We start from the raw sequence: 12,060 nt of genomic DNA, 5'->3' as shown, positions 1-12,060 counted from the left end.
AAAGTTTACTTACAATGTATGCGCAGTCATTTCTTGAAATACCAAGTCCACTATCATTGTAGTGATGCAAGAGCCTATTGTCTGGTTTCCCGTCAATACCACATTCAAAAATCCAAGGTCCGGAAGGTTGAACGAAGTCCCATCATCATCATCATCTCCACTAAAAGAACATAAGAAACACAGCCAGTAAGAGGAAAAATAAATGGGCAACAATATCCAAGCAGCACCTACTTCAGGAACAAGAGGCCTATTTTGAGCCCTTCAAAAATAGTAACCAAAATGTTTCCGTGTTAAATTTACTAACGAGTTCTCAGCTAGGGAGTTTAATCAGTAAATCAACTATATATATATATATATATATATATATATATATCGATGGGTTCAGATAAGAAAGGTAATCATAGTCCCATGACCATTTTTTCTTTGCAATGAAATATATGTGGTGGGCAAATGTCTCGACATAAAGGAATGAACCTTAGTTTTGCAAGATATGCAGTTTTCTAAAAAAAACAAATATAGGTGCAATTTTCTGCTGCACAAAAAGAGGACGCTGAATTTCACCATCTCGTCTGACTTTAAAAAATATTTACGATAATCGGGCTAAATCGAATTTCTATCCGCCTAAACATTCCTGGTCACAAAGCCGGGCAGTGAAAACCAAAGTATACAATCGCGGTCAGTGCTGCGTAATAGGAAACCTGTATTGTGCAGAGAATTCTGCATGCGCTTGCCACAACCTTTCATCTTGCAGTCACTTCACTCGCGTTTTTTTGCTTCAGATTTGTGCGCTCTTTAGTCGTAGCGAGCGGTGTCACATCATGCCGCTGTGGTCGCTGCGGCTATCGTCTTTTGGGTATAGTTTAAATGATTTGGAATGCAAAACACTGGAAGTCAGTACAGTGCTGGAGCCATCGACCTTTCTTACGCTTCTGGTATGCATTCTAGTCCGGATTAACTACAATCTCCTTTTGACGATGGACTTCAACTAAATAGCACTCCAGGAACATCAGTGTTTGGAGACTGACACCTTGGAAGGCCTCGACAGTAGAATGCACAGAACACTTAGTGATGAGCGGGACTTTGTCAAGGAATTCGCCCTTCTTCAGCTGAAGTGGCAAGAAGGAAAACGGTTGCCAAGCACGACAGTGCAAGAAATATCAGCCGACATTGTTTTGTACATGCAAGCATTGTTTGAGAATTTTATTTCTTCTTCCCATAAGGTTGGAACCGATATGAAATCATTCATTGAGAATGGCCTTGGAAAGCTATTAAACCAGTATGAAAGAACAAAGTATTGGAAATGCTGTCTGCCATTTGTCGAAGCAGAAACTATTTGTGTAGGCGCTGATAATAACGGCAAAAAAGAAACGTTCAGTTATGTCCCCTTGCTGAAGGTACTAAAGAACTCATTGCGTAACGTTTCTGACGAGATCAGATATTCAAATTTGCCAAACTCGCAGGAGTACCTGGTAAACGTTTTTGACGGAACAGCTTTTATTAGTCATTCATACTTTCATGGTGATTCTAGGAAGCTCTGTATACAGATGTACACCAATGAATTTGAGGTCTGCGATCCTCTGGGCAGCAGAAGGGGCAAGCAAAAATTAATGGCAGTGTATTACAAAGTGCTGAATACTACCATTAACACATCAAAACTTTCATCCATTCATTTGGCAGTACTGGCCCAAGAAAAGCTTGTAGCAAAGCATGGCTTGAAGAAAATACTTCAACCCCTTGTAAAAGATGTAGCAATACTAGAAACAGATGGTATTACTATGAATCGAGAGACCTTTAAGGGGTCTGTTTTTATCATCACGGGAGATAATCTCTCAATGCACCGACTGGGTGGTTTCAGGTGCAGTTTCAGTGATGGAAGAATATGGCGTTGCACCATGAGATCGGAATCAAATATAGGCCATTAGACTTTCAGGAATGAACACCAGCTTTACATAATTACCACTTAAGTTTGCTCTCTCGTGGTGTGAGCTGCTTGCCTCTCTATGGTGTATGCAGCGAATGTGCTGTTACATTTTGTGGTTTTGAGCTCACTGAACACTTTCCTCCAGATTTAAAGCATGATCTGCATGAAGGAGTTATACCGTTGTTGTTGAAGGAAGTTATTTCCTCGTTTATAAAGGATGGCACTTTCACTTTAGACTTGTTAAATTGTGCCATTGTGTCAGATTGCTACAGTAATGATGAAAAGTGCAACAAGCCAGAACGACTGTCAGCAAAAATGTTCCGAAAAAATGGGGCGATCAAGGGAAGTGCTTCGCAACTGTATTGTTTATTTCGATACTTGCCTTTGTTTGTGGGACAGTGCATTCCAAGAGACCACAAGGTGTGGAAGCTGTACCTTTTGTTCAGAAAAATAGTGGACGTAATCATGAGCAAACGGGTTACAGTGGAATACGTTGCATACCTCGAACGCCTCATCGTATGCTTTTCTGTGGAGTTCACAGAGGTATTCCCAACACTACGTGCACCCAGTAAATTCCACTTCCTAATTCATTATCCGAAGTACATGCTTAAATATGAGCCACTTGTGCGCATTTGGTCGATGCGGTTTGAAGCAAAACACCAATATTTCAAGAATCTTGCCAGGAAGCTACGAAATTTCAAGAGCATCGCTTCTACTTTGACAAATCGCCATCAGGCGCATGAAACCTATCTGCAGTGTTGTGAAAATCAATGCATGGCAGTGACCACAGAAGGATGCAAACCCTTGCTGTATGAACATCTTCCTTTAGATGTGAAAAATTACATCTCTGCAAATAACATAAACGCTGAGGACATTTTTTCTTTGTCTTCAACTAACCTTGATGGCACTTTATGTGCAGTTGGTAGCATTAAAGTAACAGACATCTCTTCAGAGCAGCCAACTTTTGTCATGATCACAGCCATTTTTCCAGTGAGTTGATGTGTTTTGTTCTGCGTACAGAAGCTTGAAACAGTTGAATTTGATGAACATTTTCACGGGTACACGATCAGAAAAATTCCCGAAACTGAAGTTTTCACTGATGTCTCATGCTACAAAGTTGACGCTCTATCCTTCCACGTTTTGGGACACAGGAAATTTGTTTTTGCACGTCACGCTCTGATATAGTTTAGCTTCTCTGGAATTGTTTAGCTTCTGCGTTATTCTGATTCTTGTGCTTTCTATTGCAACATATGTTTTAACTTTTGTGTGTTAATGTCATAGCTATGTGCGCTGGTTGTCCTAAGTGCGTCGTACGACTTACTGGGGAACGCAGTGGAAAATTCCCATCCAAGAAACCAGACAGTAGCCAATTTTCATGGTGACAAAGTCACACATAAATTGTGCTTCCCTTTTCATTCTACAGAGTGGCAACGCTCGCAACAGGGATATTCTGGTGGGCTAGCCGCTACTGCATGGCAGTTAGTCAACGCCACAGTCTCTGTGGACTCCTGTAAGCGGCACTTTCCACTGCATTCTCGAGTATATATTGTAAATGGTGACTTGTCATCTGTGTATTGACATAGAAGTGCATCTATTTTCGGGCTGTTAGCTGACTGTTAATAAAGTATTATTTCCTAAGAAAGATTTGTTCATAAAGTCGGATAGAGCACTCACTTGATACTTGTATTGGCAATTTATTGTAGTGGCCTTCACAAACAGAACTGAAATGACTATAGAATTAATTCAACACATTTAAAACAAAGCATGATAATATGGGAAAACTGGCATTTTAACCAAATAGCTACTATGGTTATTTTCTTTTTTCCTGCCAAAAAGCCATACGTACTTCATAATGAAATTTAGAACATTGCATTCAGTAATGTTTGAGTAAATAATAGTTTTATTCACTCCATGAATGTACTTTATTTTTTCCATTCATGAAGCCGTTGAAATACATTATTTGTTTGCATTTGGTGGTGCACACTCATATGGTGCTTGTTCCAACTGCTCCTGGGGGTGGAAGTCTTTTGTGTTCTATGGTATGATTCAGCTGAAATTATCTTTTTGTATTAGTGAGTAGCCGAATGTATTGCACTATATAGGGTGTTTTAGCGAATTCACTTCCGAAAATTCCTAACTATTGTGAGTTCGGAATAGGGAAAAATACTCTTAATAACAAGCTCTGCAACGATCTTTTATTTATGCAAATAATTTGCTGAACTCCACTAATTAACTTTTTAATTGTCGCAGTTTGGTGGTCAGACCCGGCAGCGCATTTTCGAAGCCGTGAGAAAGGCATTGACATAAATTTTTGAAACACAGAAAAAGACATTTTCTAAAACCCTGCAGCGCATGGCAATCCAACACATTTTTTTTTTTTTCTGTGTGAAACCGAAACTGAGCGCAAGTGTTGCACAGGAAGCTCAGTGCATCGATGTGACGTCCGGTGAAGTCGAGGTTGAGTTTTTTCCTGCAAATGCTCTCTTTTCTATTTTAAACTCACTATGTTAAGGAAATCTTGAAATGTTCTCTGAAATTGCGGCTAATCACTATCGGTATTGGATGTTTTTAACGGTGCTTGTAATTAAGTGCTTTAATTAGCATTGTCGTATTTTGAAGTTAGAAGATCCTAAACTTTTGTTGGGGCCCCTGCCATGTTTTCCTCTATTGCCCTTTACATGCTGCCTCCTTGCATCTACCATTTTCATTTTCAATACTATGTTCACAAGGTCCAGGAAACGCTTTTTAAACAGAACGAATGCAATGTTGAAACTTGCGTTTTTCGCTCCTTTTTTTGCTCCCTTTGTGTAAAGTGTTCGCCTGACACTAAACAGGCGCCTTTCAGCAATTTATCGCCGGCGACAGCTCCTCCCCGGGCCACCCTCTGCGGGATGCCATGGGAGAGGGGCCAACGCCGGGACATGCGGACCGCGGACCCCTCCGACCGGAGGGAAAAAGAATGCGGGCGGACAGAACGAACGGGGAGCCTCATCGATACGCATGTGTATTTCCGAGCTCTTGCTCCCCTCTTAAAGATGTTGTATTTGGTTCTCAATTGTTGTAAATAAACGAAGTTATCTTAAAACTACAACAGCCGTAACGAATTGAATCAGTTACAACAGTAAAAAACTTTGGTGCCGAAACCCGGGAACGGAAATCAGGACTATCGACCGGACCCAGCGACTAAACGACCAACGACAGCAGCGACATGGATGTTCTGAGGAAAAAGAGAAAGACCATCAGAAGCCAAGCGACGCGGCTAACCACAGAAACGGACGACATCTTGGCCGCTGAACCACTACCCACCATCGAAAAGGTAAGCGTTCTCATCGAACGTTTACAATTGGTAAAACAACAGCTTATCGATGTGGATGCGGCAATAGAACCTACCGTTAAAGAAGATGAAGCAGAAGCTGAATTTGAACAAGTCATCGAATATAGCGACAGAGTGACCACCTGCATCTGCCGTCTAAAATTGAGAAAAGATGAAGCTGAACACGCAGTCGGGACTCAAGATTTCCGGAATCAAGCTTCAATTGGTACCAGTCCCGCGGCTCAGAAAATTAAACTTCCGAAGCTGGAGCTGGCAAAATACGACGGCAAACGGAAAAACTGGCAGCCATTCTGGGAACAGTTCGAGGTGGCAGTTCACAAGAACACAGATCTTTCCAACATAGATCGCCTAAATTACCTAAAGACGCTGCTGACAGGGGATGCCAAGACAGCTATCGCCGGACTGCAAGCATCAGGTGATTGCTACAACGACGCGGTCGACATTTTTCAGCAGCGCTTCGGGAATCAGGAAGCGTTGATTCAAGATCACATGCAAGGCCTAATTGATGTGAAACCTGTGTTATCTGCAAAGAACGTGGCGGCCTTGCGGCGGCTATATGATGATGTACAAGTTCACATGCGGGGACTCAAGACGCTGGGCATCGACGAAGGTGGTTACCAGGCGATGCTGTATCCCGTCATTCTCCGTGCTATGCCGAAGGAGTTGATCCTGGACTTTCATCGCACATATGCTGAGGCCCACAAGGCAATAGCGTCAACGATGAGCGATGATTCTGGGTCAACGAGCTCGCCATCAGACCCCGCACAGGTGACGCCTCTGCAATCTCTGCTGAGGTTCTTCCGCTTCGAGCTGCAGAGCCGCGAGAGGACGATGGAGGACAGGCCCGACGACACGCATGGTAAGCCTTCTCCTCATTTTGATGGGCACAAGACCCGGAATCAACGAGGCAACTTTCACCTTTCTTCCGCCTCAGCCCTGCATGGTGCAGCATCCTGCATGGAATGCGTATTTTGCAAATCGAAAGGTCATGACAGCCAAGAGTGCCAATCGAAGATGTCAGTCAAAGGAAGAAAAGCGATATTAACAGCGAAAGGCGGATGCTTTCGGTGCACGAAGCATGGACATCGTTCAATGCAATGCAGAGTCAATATCAGCTGCAAAAAGTACAAGCGCAGACATGCGACAGCGTTATGCGATCCTGCAATCAACGAAGCCGAGAACGCACGGTCGGCCAACGAAGGGGTGCAACCAGTAAACCTGCATGCTTCAGTAAAAGACCCCAGTCACCGCACCGTCCTAATGCCTACCGTGACAGCCCTGAACAATGGAAGTAAATCAAGAAAGGTTTCCCGAGTTCTCTTTGACAGCGGCAGTCAGAGAACATTCATTACAGAAGGCTGCTCTAAAAAACTTGGTTGCAAATTGCTCGGAACAGAGATACTGTCGATTGGAATTTTCGGAGGACAGCAAAAGCAGCGCACATTCCGGCGCGTTGAGGTGTGTCTATTGGCAAAGGATGATCCGAAAACTCAATTCAAATTTGAAGCCTTAGAAACGCCTACAATATGCGAACAGGCCATTCCTTGTCCAGATAAGTGAATTATAGAGACTCTCCACGAGCTTTCTTTGCCACCGGGTGACGAATGCTGTTATCCCAATACAGCAGGGATCGACGTACTGGTGGGCTCAGGTCACTTTTGGGAGTTCCTAACTGGCAAGGTTAAAAAACTGGGCGACAGGCTAACAGCACTCGAAACAGTGTTTGGCTGGGCAGTGCAGGGGCAAACGTCTTTTCCCTGCAAAGATGTCACTTGCGCCCATGCAGTCGTGCTAAGAACTATGGTTGCAGACCAACAAGTTGAGCCTGTTTTGAGATGTTTCTGGGAGTTGGAAAGCATTGGAGTCTCCGACACACAGAAAAATACCTTCGACAAGTATCTCTGGGAAGGCTTTACCAAGACCGTAAAGGTTGTTGATCAGCGGTATGAGGTGAAGCTTCCTTGGAAGGAGCAAGTCGATCTTCAAGACAATCTAGCAGTAGCAGAAAAACGATTCCGCCAGCTGGGGAAAAGACTGAGCAGGACGCCTCTAATGAGTGAGTACGATGCCGAAGTGCGACGCTTGGTGACCGAAGGCATAGCAGAGATCATGCCCGATGAGGCTTGTAGCGACGGTCAACATATTTACTATATGCCCCACCAGCCTGTACTTCCTGAGAGCAGCAGCACGACAAAGCTGAGAATTGTCTTCGACGCATCGGCTCATGGATTGGGAGCAAAATCTCTTAATGAGAATTGAGAATGCGGACCTAAATCCAGAACTTCTTCGGCTGCTGCTGAATTTTCGACGCCATCGAATCGCGCTGGTGGCCGATGTGGAGAAGGCATGTCTACAAGTTAGGGTGGCTTCTGAAGACAGGGATTCATTGAGGTTTTTGTGGTATCAAAGCAGCCCCAAGACGGACAAACCGCTCCCCAAAACCGTGGTGTTAAGAATGGCACGCGTGCCATTTGGAGTTACGTCTAGTCCCTTCCTGCTGGCGGCTACGCTGCGACACCACTTTGACAGTTTCAAAGACCAATACCCCGATACTGCTGAGCTTCTCAAGGGAAGCATTTACGTCGACGACTTGCTGTGTGGCGCTGCCAACGATGAAGAAGCCGCAGAAATCTACGAGCAGGCGAGCGGCATTTTTGAAGCAGCCTCAATGCGTTTGCATAAATGGGGATCGAACAGCGAGAAGATGAACTCAATTTTCCAGGAAAGTTTCCCAAACGAAAGGCCGCTAGGTCAGCCAGCGGACTTGTTAAAGGTGCTTGGTCTCACCTGGCAGGCAAACGAAGACATTCTCACTTTTTCCCTGGACCCGACCATTGAATTCTCCAAGGAAAGGATAAACACCAAGCGCTTTGTACTGCAAACAACGGCACGATTGTACGACCCTCTTGGATTTTTATCCCCATACACGATGAAGGCGAAGGCGCTATTTCAAGTGATTTGGAAAGAGAACCTTTCGTGGGACCAACCGCTGCCAGGTCACATATTGGAGAAGTGGATCAAGTGGTGTGAGGACCTTTCGTCACTTAACGATCTCAATATTCCCTGTACCTACGATGCAAACAACGCAGGAGACCCGGTGCGCAGGACGCTGCATATATTTGCAGATGCAAGCACAAAGACTTACGGCGCCGTAGCCTACCTTTGCACCGAAAACAGCACTGGGCAGTGCACATCCACCTTGGTAATGTCTAAATGCCGTGTGGCTCCAGTAAAACCTGTCACACTTGCAAGGCTGGAGCTGATGGCTGCATTGCTGGCGTCACGACTTTGCCAATTTTTGAAAGCCAATCTCGAAGTCGAGATCGACAACGTGCATCTGTGGACGGACTCCATGATCCCTCTGAGCTGGATCCGTGGAGATGCGGCAAGGTGGAAGGAGTTTGTCAGAAACCGCGTAACTGAGTTTCAGCAGAACACGGAAGGCACGACATGGAAGCACTGCCCAGGAAAAACGAATCCTGCTGACCTCATGACCAGGGGATTGCAAGCGCACAACTGAAGTCCAGCGAGCTCTGGTGGAGCGGGCCCCAGTGGATTACAAGCGCAGCTGAAAAATGGCCAGCCGAACCAAAACCGGCCGACTTCACGACTGAAGAGCTTGAGCAGAAAAGGGAGGTCGGTGTCTTAAATTCCATCTGCGCCCCGCCGGGGTGGTGCAGTGGTAAGACGCCCGACTACTGTGCCGGAGTTCCCGGGTTCGAACCCGACCGCGGCGGCTGCGTTTCGATGGAGGCGAAACGAAGAGGCGTCCGTGTGCTGTGCGATGTCAGCGCACGTTAAAGATCCCCAGGTGGTCGAAATTACTCCGTAGCCCTCCACTACGGCTCCTCTTGAACAGTTAAGGAAAAAATATTTTACTCCATTCTATAATGAACGCATCCCATTCCACCCCTGTTTACTATTAGGAGAGAACCCGCTTGTTGAAATTTCATGTTTTTAGATTTCTTAAAGAGTTAGGGATTCTAAATCAGCTGTAATTTTCTAAACTTTTCATTTTCACTCATAAAGAAGCTCAGCAACCTAGTGTTTGGCGCATGATGGCCATAGTAGCCTATGTGCCAAAAAACCCAACCAAACCAAACCAAACCATCTTTCTCTCTATCCACTTTCACTCCCACCTTCCTCCCTTCCCTTACGGCGCGGTTCGGGTGTCCACAGAGCAAGTGTGACAGTTACTGCGCCTTTCCCTTCCTGTGAACCAATTTAACTTTAAGGAGACGACTTGCTGGATCTAAAGAAATTCAGCTCAGCGTCGAGAGTAAACAGAGCAACAGGCTGGATTTTCCGATCTGTGCGAAATTCGCGGACTGCTGACAAATTATCAGGCCCTTTAACCGCGGAAGAAATCGAACATGCAAAAACATTTTGGCTGAAAAGGGCTCAGAGGTGTGCATTCTCTGAGGAACTTGAGCGCACAAACAAAGGCAACCGCCTCTCGACCGACTCGCCCTTGAAAGATTTCACGCTCTGGACAGATCAAAACGGGCTACTGAGAATTCAAGGGCGGATCTGCTCAGCGAACACAACGGAGGAGGAGGGAGGAGAAAACAACTTTATTTAACGCATTGCATTAAGCGTTAAGAATGTCCTGGGCCAGGGTCACCAAGGCCAACTGATCTTGCAGCTGGTCAGAGGCTAACCAAGCCCGCCACGTTGGGGGAGGAGGGTGTGGAAAGTGAGGAGATTGGAGGGCGACAGGGCGTGAAAAGATGCAATGCTCTAAGTTTGCATAGTGTTCTGGGCAATTTGGGCATGCAGGGGAATGTATGATTCTGTATAGGAAAGACCGGGCAGGAGTAAGCAGTGTATTTAGTTGTATGCGTCTAAGAATGCGGATTTGCGTGGTAGTTAGAGATTTATCAGGAAGAGGAAGTGTACGGAGTGTTTCTCTAATATTGTCGTAGTGAACGTTGATTTCTTTTTTGTAGTGAAGAGTAGTGTCCCACGTTGGTGGATAAGGCCAGGGAATCCCAGGCGCCCGGTGTTGAAGTTCACGGGCGAGGCGATGCACTACCTCATTGCCTGGGATTCCAGCGTGACCAGGAATCCACCTCAGTGTTACAGTGCGGGGACGTAGTTTGGTAAGAGCTCTGTGTAGATCATCGTGTAGTTCTTCAGGAATGCGACCCGTGTGAATGGCGCGTATAGCTTGTATTGAATCAGTGTATATGGTATATCCTGAAGGGTTAGGGGGTGCTTGTGCGAGGTCTTGAATACTGGTAACTATTGGTAGGGTCTCGAGAGTCGCTGTAGGGGGAGGATCTATGTAAGGACCGAGGGTATGCGTCACTACATCGCTACAGCTCTGAATTGAGTAAGCAGCCGCTCCGACGTTAGTTCGTGATGCATCTGTGTAGATGATCGTGGAATCTGTCGGGTGAACATGGTTGGAAACGCGAGCGGAACGTCTGCCTGTGTTAGTGTCGGGTGCAACGTTTTTTGGAATGGGGATTATTCTGAGGTTATCCGGGAGCGAAGAAGGAAGGGTAATTATAGGGAGGTCTATAGGTTTGAGTGCAACCTGCTGTAGTATCCAATGTCCTTGTTTGGTGCTAGAAAGACGTGCCATTTGCCGGTCGCGATGTTGTTGTATGAGGTCTCCCTGGGGCAAGAACAGCCCCGTAGAGTATAGGCGCTCCGTGGATGTATGTACAGGGACGTTAAGGGCGGCCTTGTACAATATGTGAAGCGCAACCTCAATCTGATGTCTTTGGCGACAAGTTAGTGTAAGGTAAGGAATCGTATATAAAATTTTGCTAAGTGCTAATGCGTGGACAAGCTGCCTGACTTGACCCTCTCGTAGCCCGGCGTGCTTATTGACTATGCGGCGAACTAGATGCGTAAGCTGATTGCAAACTTTAACGGTTGTAGATACATTGGCCTGATTGGTTGACTCATGGATATGAAGTCCGAGGATCCGGCAGGATGATACACGAGGGATGGGGTGACCTGCCATTGTGAGATTGATCAGCTGGTTATGTTGGCGTTGATAGCGAGTTTTTGCAATCAGCAGCAATTCGGGTTTTTCAGGTGCGGGAGATAGCCCTACTTTATCAAGGTAACTAACGACTGCATCGATACCTTGCTGTAGGGTCTCCTCTACTGCTCCAGGAGACCCAGAAGTGCACCAAAGAGTAAGGTCGTCTGCATAGAATGTGTGTTTTAGGTTTGGGATAGACGCTAAAGTACGAGATAGGGGAGCCATTGCAAGGTTAAAAAGGGTGGGTGACAGAATAGCGCCCTGAGGAGTACCACGTGTGAGGGGGAAAGGATCAGATATCGAATCGGGGAGACGGAACTTGGCCGTACGGTCGCGGAGAAATGCTGTGAGGTAGCCATACATCTTTGGACCACAGCCAGTAGAGGCAAGGATGTTTAATAGAGGATCGTGGGCAAGGTTATCAAAAGCTTTTCGCACATCAAGGGCCACTATGGCTTGAATCTGGGAAGTGGGCGGAGGGTCAAATTCGTGCATGAGGAGAAAAAATAGGTCCTGAGTAGACACACCTTTTCGGAAGCCAATTTGTTGAGGGGGAAAGAAATCTATTGTTTCAAGATGAGTCTCGAGCCGATTGAGCACCATCCGCTCCATGGTTTTTCCAGGCATGATGTTAAAGAAACTGGGCGGAGGTTCTGAAGCGCAGTTTTTTTGCCTGGCTTTGGAAGTAGGGTTATAAGTGATTGTTTCCAAGATGCTGGGAGTGTGCTTTCTTCCCAATGTAAGTTTATAATGCTCAGAAAATGTTCTTTGTCCTTGTCAGAGAGATTTCGAATGAGTGAGTAT

General features: G+C 45.8%; 1 pseudogene; it reads left to right on the top strand.

Moving 5' to 3' along the window:
- Window positions 1-1,021: 1,021 nt before the first annotated feature.
- On the top strand, window positions 1,022-3,718 carry LOC146195522 (uncharacterized; annotated as a pseudogene).
- Window positions 3,719-12,060: the final 8,342 nt, after the last annotated feature.

The sequence above is a fragment of the Amblyomma maculatum genome, chromosome 3 (genome assembly GCF_055883805.1).
Source record: "Amblyomma maculatum isolate TAMU_Amacu chromosome 3, ASM5588380v1, whole genome shotgun sequence".
Classification (NCBI taxonomy): Eukaryota; Metazoa; Arthropoda; class Arachnida; order Ixodida; family Ixodidae; genus Amblyomma; species Amblyomma maculatum.
Note: the sequence above shows the minus strand (reverse complement) of the source record. Positions and strands in the feature narration are given on the sequence as shown.